Source organism: Medicago sativa, chromosome 5 (assembly GCF_051527215.1).
Source record: "Medicago sativa cultivar Bolivia chromosome 5, Bolivia_mono, whole genome shotgun sequence".
NCBI classification, from domain to species: Eukaryota; Viridiplantae; Streptophyta; class Magnoliopsida; order Fabales; family Fabaceae; genus Medicago; species Medicago sativa.
This window is the reverse complement of record NC_140753.1, coordinates 57,174,379-57,193,707: the sequence shown is the minus strand read 5'-3', so window position 1 is coordinate 57,193,707 and position 19,329 is coordinate 57,174,379.

The window sequence follows — 19,329 nt, the reverse complement described above, 5'->3', positions numbered from 1 at the left end:
GGTGGCAAGCTACAAAGTACAAACGCCAGTTTGAGTACGTTAAACGCGATTATGCTAAAAAGGGAGTGCTTGGGTAACTATATTCAAAATCAATTATGGCACACAAACTCGATTCTATCCGAAGCTGCTCCTTGTAGCTTCTGCGGTGGTCAAAATTGATTCTCCACAAAACACTTTTTATAAATAAAGAGATAAAGCAGATATATCCTAATTTCACAAATTTGCCCCTCCAAAACCAACTATAAATCATAATAAATTGAAACAGAGAGAAGATGAAAAAAATCATAATACATTGAATTTAATCAAAGAAGTAGAACCATATAAAATGTATCAGAGACATTTGAACTTCTCGTTACTCTCTTATGGCGGTCGCTCATGTTCTTTCTGTGTTGCTGGGAGTACCATTTCTATTATTTATTTTACTTTTGTTGAGAGGATCTTTATTTTTATTATCATTGTTACAAAACATAGATTAACTTAATGAATTCTTTAAAAAAAAAAATCATGAAAAAAGAAATAAAATAATGTTAAAAAAGGGTTATAATTTAGATAGAAGTTTTTTTTTTGGAGGGAAAAGAATTTATATAGAAGTTGAAATCCATTAATAATTTTACATAAGTTGAAATAATTATCTAAAATGTGAATGGAATATTTAGTTAAATACAATTAAAAGGATAATTTGGTCATTTCACATTTAAAATTAATTTTGATCCAAACTAACCAAAGTCCAAACAATATCAACTCATAAGAATCACATTTAAATTAGTGTATAGATACATAAATCAATTTACATTCAACTCACTTTTAACTAAAATCAATTATGTCAAACTCAATTCTATCAAAATCAATTCTCGCCGCCGCCAAACCAAACACACACTAAGGGTCATCTAATATGAAATTAGTTTAAAAATGGACTATATTATTTTTAATAAATTTAAGTAATACATTATATTTAATTTTCTTCTTTTATTTTTATCCAGGATGTAGAACTAAATTTATAAAATGTTTTTTTATAAAATAAGATATGGTTTAAGTGATTTATCATATATGCTTATTAAGCAAGAAAAAATGATTTATCCTATCCTATCCTATATATACTCAAGAATTAATCTCATTAATATTGGCGGTACGATTTCACTCTATTATTGACCATGTTTGTATGACAGCTGAAGGCTTAATTTGGCATGTTGCTAACCTTCTAATTTAGTACTCCCTTCATTCCTTTTCTTTTGATGTTTTAGAGTTTCAATTATATTTCAAAAATTTTGATGTTTTAGTGAATTTATTATCGTTTTCTCAAGTTTACTCTTGTTGGAAAACACCATAAACTATTAAAGTAGTTGTGACCTTTTGTTTATCACATGTGAATTTAATGATAAATAAGGACATTTTAGTCAAAAACACATGAATATTTATATACTTTAATTACTCCTTAAAACTTGTGTCAAGAGCTAAAACATCAAAAGAAAAGGAATGGAGGGAGTAGTTCTTTTGTACGCTGTTAGGTGGTCTTGTTTATGTGTTGCCAATTGAAACTACCAAAATTATATTGGTTCAAGTAGAACTTGACTCATATATCTCAAACAATGTATCGGGTTTAAATCTTACAACCAATTAAGTTCTCCAACAAAGATCTGTTATCGACAAAGTTAATGAATATTTAACATCAATAGTTTAGTCACAAAATCAATATTATCTAAACTCTCAGAGGTAGCCTAATAGATCGATGATAACTATTAAGGTATATATTGATTAACATGTGCTAACATTTTCTTATTCAAAAAAAAAGTGCTAACATTTTCAACATCTAAACATTTGAACATTGGGGTCCATGTGGTATGGACCTTTAAACAGTTGTTCAAAGGCAAACTTCTATCACTTTTGGTAAATTTAAAGAAAATATATACCTTCCAAAAAAGTTTTAAACGTGAATCTTTACTACTTTTAGTAAAAAAATCAATTTATAATTAAAATATATTTTAATTTTTTTTTTATGAAAAATAGAAAGTCTGTCCATAAATATCATATTTCTTACTTTTTTAATTATAATAAATTTATTTTCTTCTTATTCTTAAAAAAATAAAAAAAATCTTATACTGATTAAAACTGGTAAGCAAGGTGTGTGCTGGCCAAGTCAATGTTGGATAGCTGCATCACTACCAATTGAGTGAGTAGAAAATGATAAAATATATAACTTCATATGAAACAAAAAATAGAAGATAAAAAAATAGGGTCTTGTTAACGAGTACTCCCGGGGCACTCTTTAAGGATTCCAAAAGAAGAAATTATTTTATAAAAAAAAAACAAATATTTCGATTTTCGATACATTGATAAAACATATTTTCATGATAAGTTACCATTTAATGTCCTTAACTAGTGCCCCTGGTTAACATTTCCCTAAAAAATATATTATGTATGTCTATATTTTTCCTTCATCACTATTTTTCTTAAATTACCCCTACCGTTTTATTATGGTTCCACCACTGGTGTAAGAGCTAAACTTTATTTATATTTTTTTTTTCGAAGTTCATATTTAGCAAATTCTTCGACGCGCGACCCGCCGTACAACCCGTGTTGTAGCATTCTCCTTTACTAGTTACCACTTACCACATGCAAAAAGCCAACTTTTCATCTAACAATTAGTAGGACGAATATATAGTTGAGGTGTAAATTCAAGGATGGAGTCATGCAACTTAGAGCATCTACAATAGAATTATTGCATTTTCGCTCTTTAGCGGGTCGTGCGTGTGTGTATATGTATATGTATACGTGTGTACTCAAAAATGGTCTAAAGTCAAACTCTTATTACGATGTGTATATGATGTAATTAACTTGTTTTTCACAAGTAAAATTGAATGTGGTTCATTGTTACCTCTAAATATATGTTTTCCTTCGTCAATTTTATTAAATATAAATATAACTTTATGTCATTTTTTATTCACACGATCACAAATTCATTTCACAAATAAATTCATACCTCGAGATTGTGTGTCAATATTTTTTTCTTTGTCAAGTCATCTAGTAACTAAAAATTCACTTTTTAAAGGTAAATAATAAAGGTATTTTAATTTTGAACCCTCACTCTTACTTGTTACAATGTATTTTCTATATTATATGAGTTAAGCTTAGAGAGAGTGTGTCCCTATTATAGTCTAAAAAAAAAAGTAACATACATTTGTATTGTATCCTTAATTAGATTACTATAGACTTGCGTAGTACATCAATAAAAAAGTGCACGGCTACATGCTGAGCAATAAACTATGCTAATGATCTTTTTATGTTGTCAACCAGTGCCACCTTCTTCACATACCACCTTTCTATTGCAAAATATATTGTTCCTTTTCAACCAAACACACAAACAAATTCATAATCATAATCTTGTATAGATTAACATTGTTAATAATCATCTCTAATCACTTATCCTTACACTAATAACTCTGTCCTTGTAGTAAGCCTAGTGCACATATTTGACTGACCGTAGGCTGCTAACAGCCCCCGACCGTATAGCCGTCATGTGGGTTCGGTCATAATGCATAATAATGCATGAATATGGACATTAGAAACAACATGGTCATAGATATGAAAATCTGTCTGGGCCACAATTCTTTTCGTTCAACTTTCAAACTACATTTCTATATTATTTATTACATTTGAATATCAATTACACTCTCCAATCATTATTATAAGCAAAAATCAACATTTTAAATTTATTTATTAAATGATGTATTAGTCTTTATTAAAGATCATATACATCATTAATTGAATAATTCTAAAATGTAAATATTTACTTATAATAGTGACTGGAGGATATATCAATTAATTAATTAATTATTCATGCATAGCTACAAATACATGGTTATAGTTATGTCGTCATTGATGACAGGTTTTTTTTTTTTTTTTGCACAATAAATTTTCTTTTACTTACCTATAGTACATCATTATAAATTTGAGACAAATACCAAAAACACAACAAAACATGACATTTTAGTTTACTTTATGAATATATTTAATATCGACCTCTAAAAAATAGTTTACAGAAGAGCATTTATGATTTTTAATAAAATAAATAAATTTTGATATATATTACAATAATATTCAATCAAACATTGTGCATTAAAATATCGAAGAAACTACAACCATAATTGTATTGGAAGTGAATTAGCTCACTAACAAGAACGGTGTGAGTGAACTACTATAAAAAAATACTTCATCCGTTTCAAAATGAGTGCTGCTTTAGCCAAAAAAAATTGTTTTAAAATGAATGCCACTTTCGGTTTTCAATGCAATAATAACTTTTTCTTTTCAATTATACCCTTCAATTAATACTATGTTACACTACTTCCAAAGTATTATTTTTTCTTTAATGAAAAACAAATTGTTATACCCTAATTTTGGACCTAAAAATACCAACTCAATTCTTTCTTTTTTTTTTTTTTGCATTTCAAGTCATTTGATATGTCTCTGATCAATTGCATCTTTCTCTGCATTTTATTTCAATATTATTTGCAAAATTCATGTAAAAGGGTATTTTAGTCATTTCCTGCGTTCAACTCATTTTTTGTTTGAGTCTTTTAAATTGGTTTGTATAAGTCCTTGTTTCAATCTCATGTCAAAATTCATTTCAGAAAATATTCAGTTGAGTCATTTTTTAGTCAGTTTAGCCCCTAGGGGCATTTTAGTCATTTCCCATGATAAAATCTCTTTTAATCTTTAAAAATTTGTTTGAGTCTTTTCAAATAGTGTGAATAAGTCTTCATTTCAATTCTATGTCAGAATCCATTTCAAAAATTGCATTTAAAGTCATTTCGAGTCAATTTTGCCCCTAGGGGCATTTTAGTCTTTTCATGTGTTAAAACCCTGTTTAAATTCTAAAATTTGTCTCTGAGTCTTTTAATTTGTTTGAATAAGTTCTTGCTTTAATCACTTGTTAAAAAATCATTTTAAAATTGCATTTGAGTCGTTTTTAGTCGTTTTTAGTCCCTAGGGGCGTTTTGGTCATTTCACATAATATTTCTGATTCGTTTTAATCTGCTTTGTTGTTTTTAATCGTCTCGTTTTACGTTAATTTTCAATTTACTTTTTCAATTCGATTTTAGTTTTAATTTTCATTTTAGTCCTCGCACTTTTATTATTTACGTTTTAATCCCTTTTAAGTTTGTTAGAGTCCAAGTGCCATGTGTCCAAATGTTATTGGTCCTTAAAAGTTTGTTACAAGTCAAGTGCCACATGGCATTATTTCATTGGTCCAGGCTCACCACATCACCTATATAAGTCAAACTTGTGGTCAATTTTTCAACACCAATCATTAATCATTTTTTCACAAATTCCACAAAAAAGTCATAAAAATTTTCTCTCTTTTCCCTCTTTCTTTTTCCTCACGTGTTCCTTTTCTTCTCCTCCATAACAACCTCTAACCACCACTTCCTCCACCACTCAACCACCCTAACAACCTTTCTTCCCCACCATAACTAACCACCCTAACAAACTCCTCCTTCCCTTTAACCACCTCAAACCACCACAACAACAACCACTAGCCGCCACTTCTCCCACCTTCAACCACCACAATCTCCAACAACCTTCATCATCTAGCATCAACAACATCCCAAATCTGCATTCAATCATTACCTTCATCCTCACGCAAGCTTCATCATCATCATCATCATCCTCACGCAAGCTTCATCATCATCATCATCATCCTTCAACAATATCAACAAACCGCACCATTTTCAAGCAAATCGAATCCAATTCCGACGAAGGTTCCGCTGAACCAATTCAATCACAATCGAATTAGCAAGATCAGCAACAACAACACGTTTTCAAACAAACAGAGGTCCACCGGAACCGAAGCTTCAAGCGGCGAACAGCGGCGATCTCCGGTAACGACGAAGCTTTCAAAACGTGAACAAAGAAGGAACAAGAAAACGGAACAGAATTGAAGCTGAAGCAAGGAGTGCAGAAGACTGAATCTGAGTCAAGGAAAAACCGTCCAGCTTGAAGGAAGAAGGATCCGCCATTGTTGGCTTCAAGGTCGCAAAGCAAGCAAGAAATTCCTCCGATTTGTGCAAGAGGTAAGCATGTTAACCCTTTGGTTGTGATTTTCGAATTTACCTCTCAAAAGTGTTGAATCTGGATGTTTAAGTCTATGTATTTTGAGCATGGATCGGTTGAAAGAAAGAAAGGAAGGAATGATTGTGTTGAAAAAGGAATACGTGTTTTATAATTTGGAAGAAGAAAGAACCCATGATCCATGGATCCAAACCATGACCCATGCCACTATCCAACAAACATGGATCTGCCCCCATACTCTCTTAGGCCCAACGTTTTCCTTTTGTTCTTTTTTCCAGTATGCTATATCCACCCCCCTTCCCTGCATGCTTGTGTTAAATTTTGCTAATTACACCCCTGTTTGCTTAATCTTTTTCATAAAAATTCCTAAAAAATTTCCTAGGTGTTCTTGATCATTTTTTTGATATTTTTGTAATATTGTCATATGTTGAATCTTGGTTAAAAAATGTGTGGTATTTTCTTGATTAATTGTTTGCTTTTTGTCAAAAAATTGTGAAATTTTGCATGTGTTTGTGTCTAAAATTCTCTAAAAAAATTCCAAAAGATTCATACATGTTTCTTGATAGTTTTGCGGTATTTTTTGTGATAATTGTTGCATGTTAAAATTGATAAAAATATATGTGGAGTTTTCTTGTGATTTTATGTTACTTTTTGATAATTTCTTGTGAAAATTTTGCATGATCTTGGCCCTTAATCTTGAGTATTTGATGTGGAACCTTGTTATATGAATTTTATGAAAATTGTGACTTTGAATCCAAGAAATTGGTGCTGTTTGTGAATATGTCATTAATGCCTTGTGTTCCAAGTTTTGTTTGTAAATAAATAATGTGAAATTTGCCTAATCTTTGTCTTAAATGCTTGGTAGTGTATATTCCTTTAATCCTCTTTGTGAAAATTGAATTGAAATTCTTTGGAAACTCTTTGAGGTATGAGGATTATAGGTCATATTCAAGCCTTGCATTGGTGATGATTTTTTAGGCCTATTTCACATTTGTTTTTGCTTGTTTTTCTTATGTTAAATTTTCTTACTCTTGTTATGATAGCTTTGACTTGCTTTATATCTTGTGCTACTAACCATTTGTTCATTGTTTCATACATCATAAGCATTCCATATCTCATCTCTTTCTCCATCTTATTTCTTGCACTTTAAGTTTCAATTTCATGCAAAAATTAGAATGTAAAGATTTAGGAGTTCTTGTAATACTTTACTTTAATGTCACTTTTAATTTCTTGGCAAAAGGGCCATAGAATGTATCTAGGGTATGATGTAAAGGACAATGGACTCTAATGATGTACACCGACACAAGCACCGACACATGCACACACATCACTATATAGTTAGAATATGCATGTTTAGATGTATGTTTAGGATTGTATGTTTAGATGTATGTTTAGGCCTTAGACTTAGAAAAAACCAATTTTCCAAAAAAAATGTGAACAACATCACTCAAAATCATTTTCACAATAAACCTTGGGGTCCAAAACCCCATTGAATTTTCCTTTTCATTTTCTTAATCAAATTTCAATGAATAATAACCATACTTAGACCACATTTTGCAAATAACTAATCTCACCCCACATTTTCTAAATCTCATGCCCTTGAGGCCTCTTTCTATTCTTCAAACTCCAATTTTCAAACTTAAAATCAACCAACAAAAACAAAAACATTTTTGAGAGAGAACTACGGTGGATTTGATCCCTTAATCGGGTACGTAGGCAAGGAACAAAATTCCTTCAATTCAAATAAAATAAAAATTCAAACACATTCTTCTCCCTCCAATTCTTCACTTAGAACATTCTTAGGTTTAATAAACATTTTCAAAATAGCATTTAAAAATAAAGCGCGCGCGTAGAAATTAAAGACGGTTCCTATAGGTTACTATAGTCGTTATGGGTGCCTAACACCTTCCCGTAGCGAAAACAACTCCCGGACCTCGATTCTCAAGGGTTTTGCTTACTTTTTCCCTTCCCAAGAAAAAATAAGATATCACCGGTTAGAAAGGTTCAAACGTAATCAATGTTTGACACCCGAAAACCAAGATAAAACAGCTGGCGACTTCACTGGGGAGATTCGAGAGTTACGCCTAGTCTTTATTTCCACGCTTGCGCTTGTATTTTTACTTGCTTCCTTTACTTGCTTTCCTATGTGAATAAATGTTTAAATTCTTGCAAACGTGTGGGGTGAGAATATCAAAAGTCCTGCACCCGGGCTGAGTGAACTTAGGATTTAGGAGGGATATAATCGACAATTCATTCCGGGGGTTGCCTCGTGTTTTGGATTATGCGATCAATCCCACATAGCTGAGGCATTTTGGGGGTGATGTTGTCGGCGCGAGTTGTCGCGTTTAGGCACTTTGCTTCTAATTGTTCTATGACGCTATGAACCGTAGATAACCAAACCCATCCATGGCCATTTTCTAGGATGTAGTGCGGAGGCTAAACCGGGTGTTGTCTCGAGTTTTAGTCGTCACGCGATACTACACTCAAGTTAGACCTTCCACGTATAATCATGGAGCGAGTGTTTGTCTCGTGACACCGTGAGATACGTCGGAGAGGTTGCAACTTGGGAACCTTTTTAGAACCCGGTTACTATTATCCTAAAACCATAGTTTCACCGGACACCGTGTCCACCCATGACTCCTCGACTTTGAACTTCAAACCCACCATGTTTTCTCCGAACTTGAACATAATCATGCATTCATGCATACATGCATACATGCATAAACTTTTTTGTCATGCATTGTTATCGAAGGGCTTAGACAAGTTGAAATTGTAAACATTGTAGGGATGAAGATGACTAAGTCCTACAAGTTCAAGGAAGTGGATTTGGCTAGTTTGAGGGATTTGGCACTCAAGATTGAGGATCCGACTGGTTTCCGACGCCGTTACGGGACTTTACTTCCTATTCTCCATACTAATGTGGATGAGAAGCTTGTGCACACTCTAGTGCAATTCTATGATCCGGGGTATCGGTGCTTCACTTTTCCAGACTTTCAGTTGGTACCTACTCTAGAGGCTTATTCTTCCTTGATGGGTTTATCTATTGCTAAGGGGATACCTTTCTCAGGACCTGAAAATCCTCTTCCTCCATTGGTTATTGCTAAGGATCTCCATCTCAAGACCACCGATGTCTCCAAGAATCTTGTTACTAAGGCACATATCCGAGGGTTCACTTCAGAGTATCTTCTTGGGAAAGCCAACCTCAACACCACTTGTCAGGACACTCTTGAGGCTATTCTTGCACTTCTCATCTATGGGCTTATTCTCTTTCCGAATCTTGATGGCTTCGTGGACATGAATGCTATTATGATCTTCCACTCCAAGAATCCGGTTCCTACTTTGCTAGCTGACACATACCATGCTATTCACGATCGTTCCAACAAAGGTCGTGGATACATTCTTTGTTGTGTGCCTCTCCTCTATAGGTGGTTTATTTCGCACCTTCCGCAGTCTTTCCACGACAATCCGAGGAATTGGTCTATTTCACAGAGGATTATGGCTCTCACTCCTAATGAAGTGGTTTGGCTCACTCCCGCTTCTAGGGTCAAGGAAATCATCTTTGGTGGTGGAAAGTTTCTTAATGTACCTCTTCTTGGTACCCGGGGTGGAATCAACTATAACCCGGAGCTTGCTTTGCGACAATTCGGTTTCCCGATGAAGGATAAACCCATCAATCTTGCTACAGCTCCTTACTTCTTTCACTACTCCAATGCTCCCACCGGAATTAGAGAAGATTTCATGCAAGCTTGGACCAAGCTTCGGAAGAAAGAGGTAAAGCATATGGGTGTGAGGTCTGGTATCGCTCATGAGGCCTATACACAGTGGGTGATAAGCCGAGCTGAGGAGGCTGGTACGCCTTACCCCTCTATGAGATATGTGTCTGCAACTGTTCCTACCATGCCTTTGCCCCTACTCCCACCTACCCAGGAGATGTATCAGGAGCATCTAGCTATGGAGAGTCGGGAGAAGCATCAGTGGAGAGCTAGATACTATGAGGCTGAGAACTTGATCATGACTTTGGATGGAAAGGGTGAGCAGCAGACTCATGAAGTCTTGATACTGAAGAAAGAGTTAGCTAAGGCTAAGAGAGAGATTGAGGAGAAAGACAGACTGCTTATGAGGGACTCCAAGAGAGCTAGGGGGGCCCGTGACTTCTATGCACGATACTGCGACTATGAGTCTGAGTCTGAGGACGACGCTTCCACTTCCTATGCTTGAGGATTGCCATTTTCTGTTGTTATTTCCATTTGTTTATGTTGAAATTGTCTTGTAAAACTATATGTTGGTTGTTTGTTTCCCGTTTATGTTAATTGTTGTTTAGTAATGTTTACAAGTTTATAATTTGTCTAAAACCCTTCGGTAACCTAAAAAGAGTCTTTTTTTTTGCATATGCATTAACACATTTCATGCATCATATGCATTCATTGGCTACAAAAAGCTTCTCTCGTGCTTACTGCCTCCTGATTTTGTCCGCCGCAGTCTGAAAAGTGGCTCGTGCTCGCAAAGTGTATCAACCAGATAGAATTCACCAAACAAGATTTCACAAGAGAAGGATCATGGCTAACTTTGAAGAAGAGAATGCTCGGCTCCGTGCCGAATTGGCTGCTATGAAAGAAGACTTGGCTAAGGCTCATGACACTATGTCTACTTTGCTGGCTGCACAAGAACAACCAGCCACATCTGTCCCAGTTTCTACTGAAGCAATTCCGTCTATCCCACTATCTACCGTGGCTACTGATGCTCGTTTTGTTATGCCCAATGGGCGTCCTTATGGTCTCTCAGCTTACTATTCTCCTAATACCGCTGCTGGTGTCTCTGGTTTCGCTGGTCAAGGACAGATTCATGTGTCCACTGCTATGCCTCAGGTGACTACTGTTGTTACCGACCCTGTTGTACACACTGTGCACCAGGTAATTGATGTCGATACTCCGCGTGGACAAGATCCCGCAATGGAAGCTATGAGAAGACAGTTGATGGAGTTGGCTGGAGAACTCCGTGAGGTCAAGGCTAGCCGAGGAAGCAATGGTGTTCCTGCTAAAGCTCGTGATCTATGCCTGGTATCCCGATTTGAGGTTCCAAAGAAATTCAAAGAGCCAGAATTTGACAAGTACAATGGGACTTCTTGCCCACATAACCATGTTATCCGGTATGTCCGAAAGATGGCTAACTACGCAGACAATGATGCACTAATGATCCATTGCTTCCAGAGTAGCTTGACAGATGATGCAGCAGATTGGTACACTAGTTTGAGTAAAGACAACATCCATACTTTTGAGGATCTGGCTGCTGCTTTTGAGAGTCAATACGAATTCAATACCCGTCTGAGGCCAAATAGAGACTCTCTTAAAGCCTTGTCTCAGAAATCAGATGAAACCTTCCGAGAATATGCTCAGAGGTGGAGGGGGGCAGCTGCCCGTGTTTCTCCTCGACTTGATGAGGAAGAGTTAACACAGACATTCCTGAAGACTCTGAAGAAGGAATATAAGGAGAGAATGATAGTCTCTGCCCCAAACAACTTCTCTGATATGGTTACAATGGGAACGCGTCTAGAGGAGGCCGTCCGAGATGGTATTATTGTCCTAGAGAAAGGTGAATCTTCAAACAGTGCATCAAAGAAGTATGGTAATGGTCATCATAAGAAGAAAGAATCTGATGTAGGGATGGTGTCTGGTAACCCATCTGCAGCTGCCACACAATTACCTCTGCCTTATCATTACATGCAGTACTCGCAACATCCTTTCCTCCCGCCATTCTACCAGCAATATCCTCTGCCACCGGGCCAACCACCAGTGCCCGTCAATGCCATCGCTCAGCAAGTGCAACAACAGCCTCCTGCTCAACAGCAGCAACAACAGGGTCCCCGACCCAAACCTTCCTTCCCACCAATACCAATGCGGTATGGTGAGCTGCTCCCAACTCTACTGGCCAAAGGACACTGTGTCACTAGACCAGGCAGGCCTCCGCCTAATCCATTGCCTCCCAGGTTCCGACAGGATCTAACATGTGAATTTCATCAGGGTGCTCAAGGCCATGATGTTGAGGGTTGCCTTGCTCTGAAGTACATTGTGAAAGACCTAATAGAAAAGGGACGGTTGACTTTTGAGAATAATGCTCCTCATGTCCTCGGCAACCCGCTTCCAAACCATGCTGCTGTTAATATGATTGAGGCTTTTGAAAGGGTCCCTGTTCCTCAAGAGGATCCCGTGCTGGATGTCCGCAATGTTGTTACTCCCTTGGTGCCATTACATGTCAAGCTTTGCCAGGCTTCTCTGTTCAAACATGATCATGCTTCCTGTTCAGGATGTCTTCAGAATTCTATGGGCTGTTGTGTGGTGCAAGGTGATATCCAGAGCTTGATGGATGACAAACACTTGACCGTCAGTGATGTATGTGTGATTGTGCCAGTGCTTCAGGATTCTCCGGGTCAAGCAGGGCAAGCTGCTGGCTGGGGCAAGGTGATTCAGATCTTGGAAAACAAGCGTAAAGAGGGCCTTGGATTCTCCCCGACATCTGCTGTTTCAAAGGGAACCTTTTACAGTGCTGGGTTCATCAATGCTATTGCTGAAGATGCTGCTGAAAGAGGTCATGTGCCTACGTTTGTTATACCAGGAGGCACTGTGAGAAATTGGGAGGCCATTGATGTTCCTTTAGTCATGCATGCTTCCATGTAATGTGTTTTGTTGCTCATGTTTTTTGTTTTCAAAATAACAATCCTTTCGCTCTGCCCAAGGCGAAAGTGATATCATTGTAAGGGCATGTTTGTTTCGGCATTGCCGTTATCAATAAAAGTTGTCGTCTTTCTCACGACTCTTTGTTTTTTACTTTTTAGTGCCTTTTTCTTGGAAATAATGGTAATGCCAGAAAAAACCAAAACATTTGTTATTTTCTTATTAATTTCAAAAATCTGCATAGAAAACATTTTTCTAAAATCATCCCAATCATATTATGCAGATTGAACCACAATAAACCCGTTGAACACAGTGACCCTATGGTTCCTCCAAATTTTGAATTCCCTGTATATGAAGCTGAAGATGAGGATGATGATGATGAAGAAATACCGTATGAGATCACTCGACTGCTTGAGCAGGAAAGAAGAGCCATTCAGCCTCACCAGGAAGAGATTGAACTCATCAACCTGGGTACTGAAGAAAACAAGCGAGAGATCAAGATTGGTGCTGCACTTGAGCCAGAAGTGAAAAAGAAGATCACTCAACTTCTCCACGATTATCCAGATGTCTTTGCATGGTCCTATGAAGATATGCCGGGTCTAGATCCCAAGATTGTGGAACATCGGATACCGACAAGACCTGAATGTCCTCCTGTCAAACAGAAATTGAGAAGGTCTCGTCCAGACATGGCTCTTAAGATCAAGGCTGAAGTACAAAAGCAAATTGATGCGGGTTTCCTCATGACAGCTGAATACCCTGAGTGGATTGCCAACATCGTACCAGTACCAAAGAAAGATGGGAAAGTTCGAATGTGTGTTGATTACAGAGATTTGAATAAAGCTAGTCCAAAGGATAACTTCCCATTGCCTCATATTGATGTGCTTGTTGACAGTACTGCTCAATCCAAAGTGTTCTCCTTTATGGATGGTTTCTCTGGTTATAATCAGATACGAATGTCTCCTGAAGATAGAGAAAAGACGTCCTTCATTACTCCGTGGGGAACGTTCTGTTATAAAGTGATGCCGTTTGGCTTGATAAATGCTGGTGCCACCTATCAAAGAGGTATGACAACTCTGTTTCATGATATGATTCACAAAGAGATTGAAGTATATGTTGACGATATGATTGTGAAGTCAAGTGATGAAGAGCAGCATGTTGTATATTTGAAAAAGATGTTCGAAAGATTGAGAAAGTACAAGCTGCGGTTGAATCCTAACAAGTGCACATTCGGTGTAAGATCTGGAAAGTTGCTAGGCTTCATCGTCAGTCAGAGAGGCATTGAAGTTGATCCTGACAAAGTCCGAGCCATCAGAGAGATGCCGGCCCCTCAAACTGAGAAGCAAGTCAGAGGTTTCCTCGGACGTCTGAATTATATTTCAAGATTCATATCTCACATGACTACTACTTGCGGTCCAATTTTTAAATTACTCAGAAAGAATCAGCCGGTTGTATGGAATGATGAATGTCAGGAAGCTTTTGATAGCATTAAAGAATACCTGTTAGAGCCACCTATCCTTGTCCCGCCAGTGGAAGGAAGGCCTTTGATCATGTATCTGTCAGTGTTAGATGATTCAGTTTGTTGTGTTCTCGGTCAACAAGATGAGACTGGCAAGAAAGAGCATGCTATCTACTATCTGAGCAAGAAATTCACCGACTGTGAGACTCGGTATACGATGCTTGAAAAGACTTGTTGTGCTTTAGCTTGGGCTGCCAAACGCCTGCGTCATTATATGATGAATCATACAACTTGGTTGATATCCCGAATGGATCCAATCAAGTACATCTTTGAAAAGCCCGCTGTTACTGGAAAGATTGCGCGTTGGCAAATGTTGTTGTCTGAATATGATATTGTGTACAAAGCTCAGAAAGCAATCAAAGGAAGTGTCCTTGCTGAGCATCTTGCTTGTCAACCTCTTGATGATTACCAGCCAATTAAGTTTGATTTCCCTGATGAAGAGGTCATGTATCTGAAAGCAAAAGACTGTGAAGAACCACTGATCAATGAAGGTCCAGATCCCAATAGCAAATGGGGATTGGTGTTTGATGGTGCTGTTAATGTTTATGGTAAAGGAATTGGGGCCATCATTGTAACTCCGCAGGGGCACCACATTCCTTTCACCGCTCGAATAACCTTTGACTGCACAAACAACATAGCTGAATATGAAGCATGCATCTTGGGCATTGAAGAAGCCCTCGATCTGAGAATTAAGCACCTTGACATCTATGGAGATTCTGCACTTGTTATCAATCAGATAAAGGGTGAATGGGAGACTCATCATGAGAAGCTGATCCCGTACCGTGACTATGCAAGACGTCTGTTGACATATTTTACCAAGGTTGAGCTGCACCACATCCCTCGGGATGAAAACCAGATGGCTGACGCTCTTGCTACTTTGTCTTCTATGTTTTGTGTCAATCACTGGAATGATGTGCCTGTAATCAAAGTGCAGCGTCTTGATAGACCCGCTCATGTGTTTACTATTGAAAATATGCCAGGTCAAGCTGATAGAGATGTGAATGATAAAAAGCCTTGGTATTACAACATCAAACAATTCTTGCAGAATCGTGAATATCCACCTGGTGCTTCCAACAGGGATAAGAAGACTCTGAGGCGATGGGCTAGCAGATTCCTTCTGGACGGAGAAATCCTATACAAGAGGAACTATGATATGGTCTTGTTGAGATGTGTTGACAAACAAGAAGCTGAGAAGTTGATGCATGATGTACATGATGGTACCTTTGGGACCCATGCTTCGGGTCACACCATGTCAAGAAAGCTGTTAAGAGCCGGCTATCACTGGATCACTATGGAACGTGACTGCAACAGACATGCCAAAAGATGCCACAAATGTCAAGTTTATGCTGACAAGATTCATGTGCCTCCACATGCTCTCAATGTTATCTCTTCCCCATGGCCTTTCTCTATGTGGGGCATTGACATGATCGGAAGAATCGAACCAAAAGCTTCCAATGGACATCGTTTCATTCTAGTGGCAATTGACTATTTCACCAAGTGGGTTGAAGCTGCTTCCTATGCAAATGTGACCAAACAAGTGGTTGTCAAGTTTATCAAGAATAACATCATCTGTCGATATGGTGTCCCCAACAAAATTATCACTGACAATGGTTCCAATCTGAACAATAGCATGATGCAGGCTTTATGTGAAGAATTCAAAATTGAACATCACAACTCTTCTCCTTATAGACCTCAGATGAATGGTGCAGTTGAGGCCGCTAACAAGAACATCAAGAAGATTGTTCAGAAGATGGTCACTACTTACAAAGACTGGCATGAAATGCTACCTTTTGCCCTGCATGGTTACCGTACTACAGTGCGTAGTTCAACCGGGGCAACTCCTTTCTCTCTTGTGTATGGCATGGAAGCAGTTCTCCCTCTGGAAGTGGAGATTCCATCTCTTCGAGTGATCATGGAAGCGAAATTAACTGAGGCTGAATGGTGTCAAAGTCGTTACGATCAATTGAATCTGATTGAAGAGAAACGTATGGATGCTATGACTCATGGACAGTTGTATCAAGTGCGAATGAAGAATGCTTTTGACAAGAAAGTCCGACCTCGAGAATTCAAGGAAGGCGAACTTGTATTGAAAAGAAGGATAAGTCAGCAACCCGACCCAAGGGGCAAGTGGACACCTAACTATGAAGGTCCTTATGTTGTCAAGAAGGCTTTCTCTGGTGGTGCTCTGATTCTTACACACATGGATGGTGTTGAACTCCCAAATCCCGTTAATGCCGATGTAGTCAAGAAATACTTTGTCTAGAAAGAAAAGAACAGCGTGGTAGGTCGAAAACCCGAAAGGGCGGCCTAGGCAAAAATGCGCTTCCCGGTGGATCGAAAACCCGAAAGGGCGATCCAGGCAAAAGTTAGGGACAAAAAAAATGAATATGAAAGAGCTCGCTGAGATTGTACGCAACTCAGGCAAGAATGAGCGCCTCGATGAGCCGAAAACCCGAAAGGGCGGTTCATGCAAAAATGAGGTTGACAATAAAGACAAGTAACTATATCTGGCAAATCACCATCACCCCTTGGGGCATCTGCAACTGTCAATGATCTTCTTCATCAGAGGCTTCTGTACTTGTGAATTCAAAATTTCTATGAAATGTAGCGGTCATCGTGTTCAATGTATCACCAACCAATAAAATTACCATTTTCCAAGCTTTGTAAATCCGTGGAGTCATGTCCTTTGGCTGATTTTCACTCTCCTACATCAATTTGAGCCTTTCTATTGTTTGAAACTCTATTTTTCTTTCCACTTTCAATGCTTTATACAAAATATTTCTTTCTTGTTTGATAATGTTAATGTCTGAAACAAACATTTTTGAAAATTAAAAATCTTTTTCTGTCTATTTTGAAAGCAAACCTGAGCAACAGGGTACATTTCAATGAAACATGCATAAATGAATGTCAATGTCTATTTCAATACATGTTACAAGCAGGTTACTCCCCAGGATGATCTGTGGTCAATGGCAAGAATGAAAAACAGAATGAAAATGAAAAAATGAAAAATGAAAATAAAAAGCTCGCTAAGTTGAAAACCCGGAAGGGCGGCTTAGGCAAAAATGAGCACCCCGCTGATTGACAACCTATGAAGGCAATTCAGGCAAAAATGGGGCAATGAAAAGAATCTTTATTCCCCGGTGAATCGAAAACCCGAAAGGGCGGTTCAGGCAAAAATGGGGTTTGAAAATGAAAAATGAAAAGAATGAAATATTGAAAAGCATTGACCACAGATGCGAACATCCAATGTTTACCCAGCACTGACACGCCTAGCAACGGCGACCTGTATCCAAGAACCTTCCAAGGATCCCTCCTTTACATATTTTATTGCCCTCAGCCATGGTTTTGATACGTCTCCCAACGATGGTCTCTCCAAAGAGGTTTTTCCCCTGTGAATATGTTGCAGCACGAGCCACTACGTGCCCAAACTTCCAATGTTTCATCTGCCTTTGTGAAACTTCTCCGTCAAACTGTCAACCAATCATGCATTTCAAGCATTCATACATGCATAATCATGCATTTTATGTGATCATACATCCAATAATCTTGCTATACCATACATACATGTTGCATATCCAACTTTCAACTGTCAACTGTCAAATTCAATCCAAATTCCAACTGTCAAATTCAATTTCAATTTCAACTTCAATTCCAATTCCAAATTCAATTCAATTTCAACTGTCAAACTCAATTTCAATTTCAATTTCAATCCCAACTGTCAAATCCAATTCAATGTCAAACTGTCAAATTCAACTCAATGTCAATTGTCAAATTCGATGCAATCTCAACCTTCCAATCTCAATTCCAAACCATGTCAAATGTCGAATTCGAAGCAATCTCAACTCCAATAACAATGTCAATGTTGACATCCAATGACAATGTCAATGTCAATCTCCAATTCCAATGTTGACATCCAGTGACAATGTCAATGTCAATCTCCAATTCCAATTCCAATGCTAATCTCTAATTCCAATTCCAATGCCAATTTCCAATTCCAATGTCAATTTCAATTCCAATTTCAATCCAATTCCAATGTCAAATTCCAATATCAATGTCAAATGTCAAATGTCAAATGTCAATATCCAATGTCAATGTCAAATGCAAATGTCAAATGTCAAATGTCAATGCCAAATGTCAATGTCAAGTATCCAATGTCAAATGTCAATGTCAAATGTCAATGTCAAATATCCAATGTCAAATGTCAATGTCAATGCCAATCCAATGTCAATGTCAATGCCAATTTCAATGTCAATGTCAATGTTAATGTCAAATGCCAATGCCAATGTCAATGTCAATGTTAATGTCAAATGCCAATGTCAATGTTAATGTCAAATGCCAATGTCAATGTCAATGTCAATGTTAATGTCAAATGCCAATGTCAATGTCAATGTCAATGTCAATGTTAATGTCAAATGCCAATGTCAATGTCAATATTAATGTCAAATGCCAATGTCAATGTTAATGTCAAATGCCAATGTCAAATGTCAAATGTCGATGTTAATGTCAAATGCCAATGTCAATGTCAAATGTCAATGTCAATATCCAATGTCAATGTCAATGTCAATGTCAATGCCAATGTCAATGTCAATGTCAATGTTGATGTCAATTTCAACTGTCAATTCAGTTCAAATCAATGCCAATTTACTTTTGGGCCAACAAAAATGGTCATGTCTATTTTCAAATCAGGTCAATGACAATTTACCCTCAATTGGTATCTTGTTAAACCAGACTTTCAATTTGTATCTTGTTACTGGTCAAGTGCAAGGTTCAATCCAAAAAGAACCACTTGTACCTGCTTATATGTCTATGTTTCCGGTCAAACGGCAAGTTCGATCCAAAGAACAGTTTGTACCCTTTGCTTATGTTTTGTTTACGGTCAAGTGGCAAGTTCGATCCAAAGAACAGCTTGTACCTATCTTTTGTTTGTATTCTCTCGGTCAAGTGGCAAGTTCGATCCAAAGAACAGCTTGTACCCGTTTCGTGTTTGTATTTCCTCGGTCAAGTGGCAAGTTCGATCCAAAGAACAGCTTGTACCCGTCTCTTGTTTGTATCTCTCGGTCAAGTGGCAAGTTCGATCCA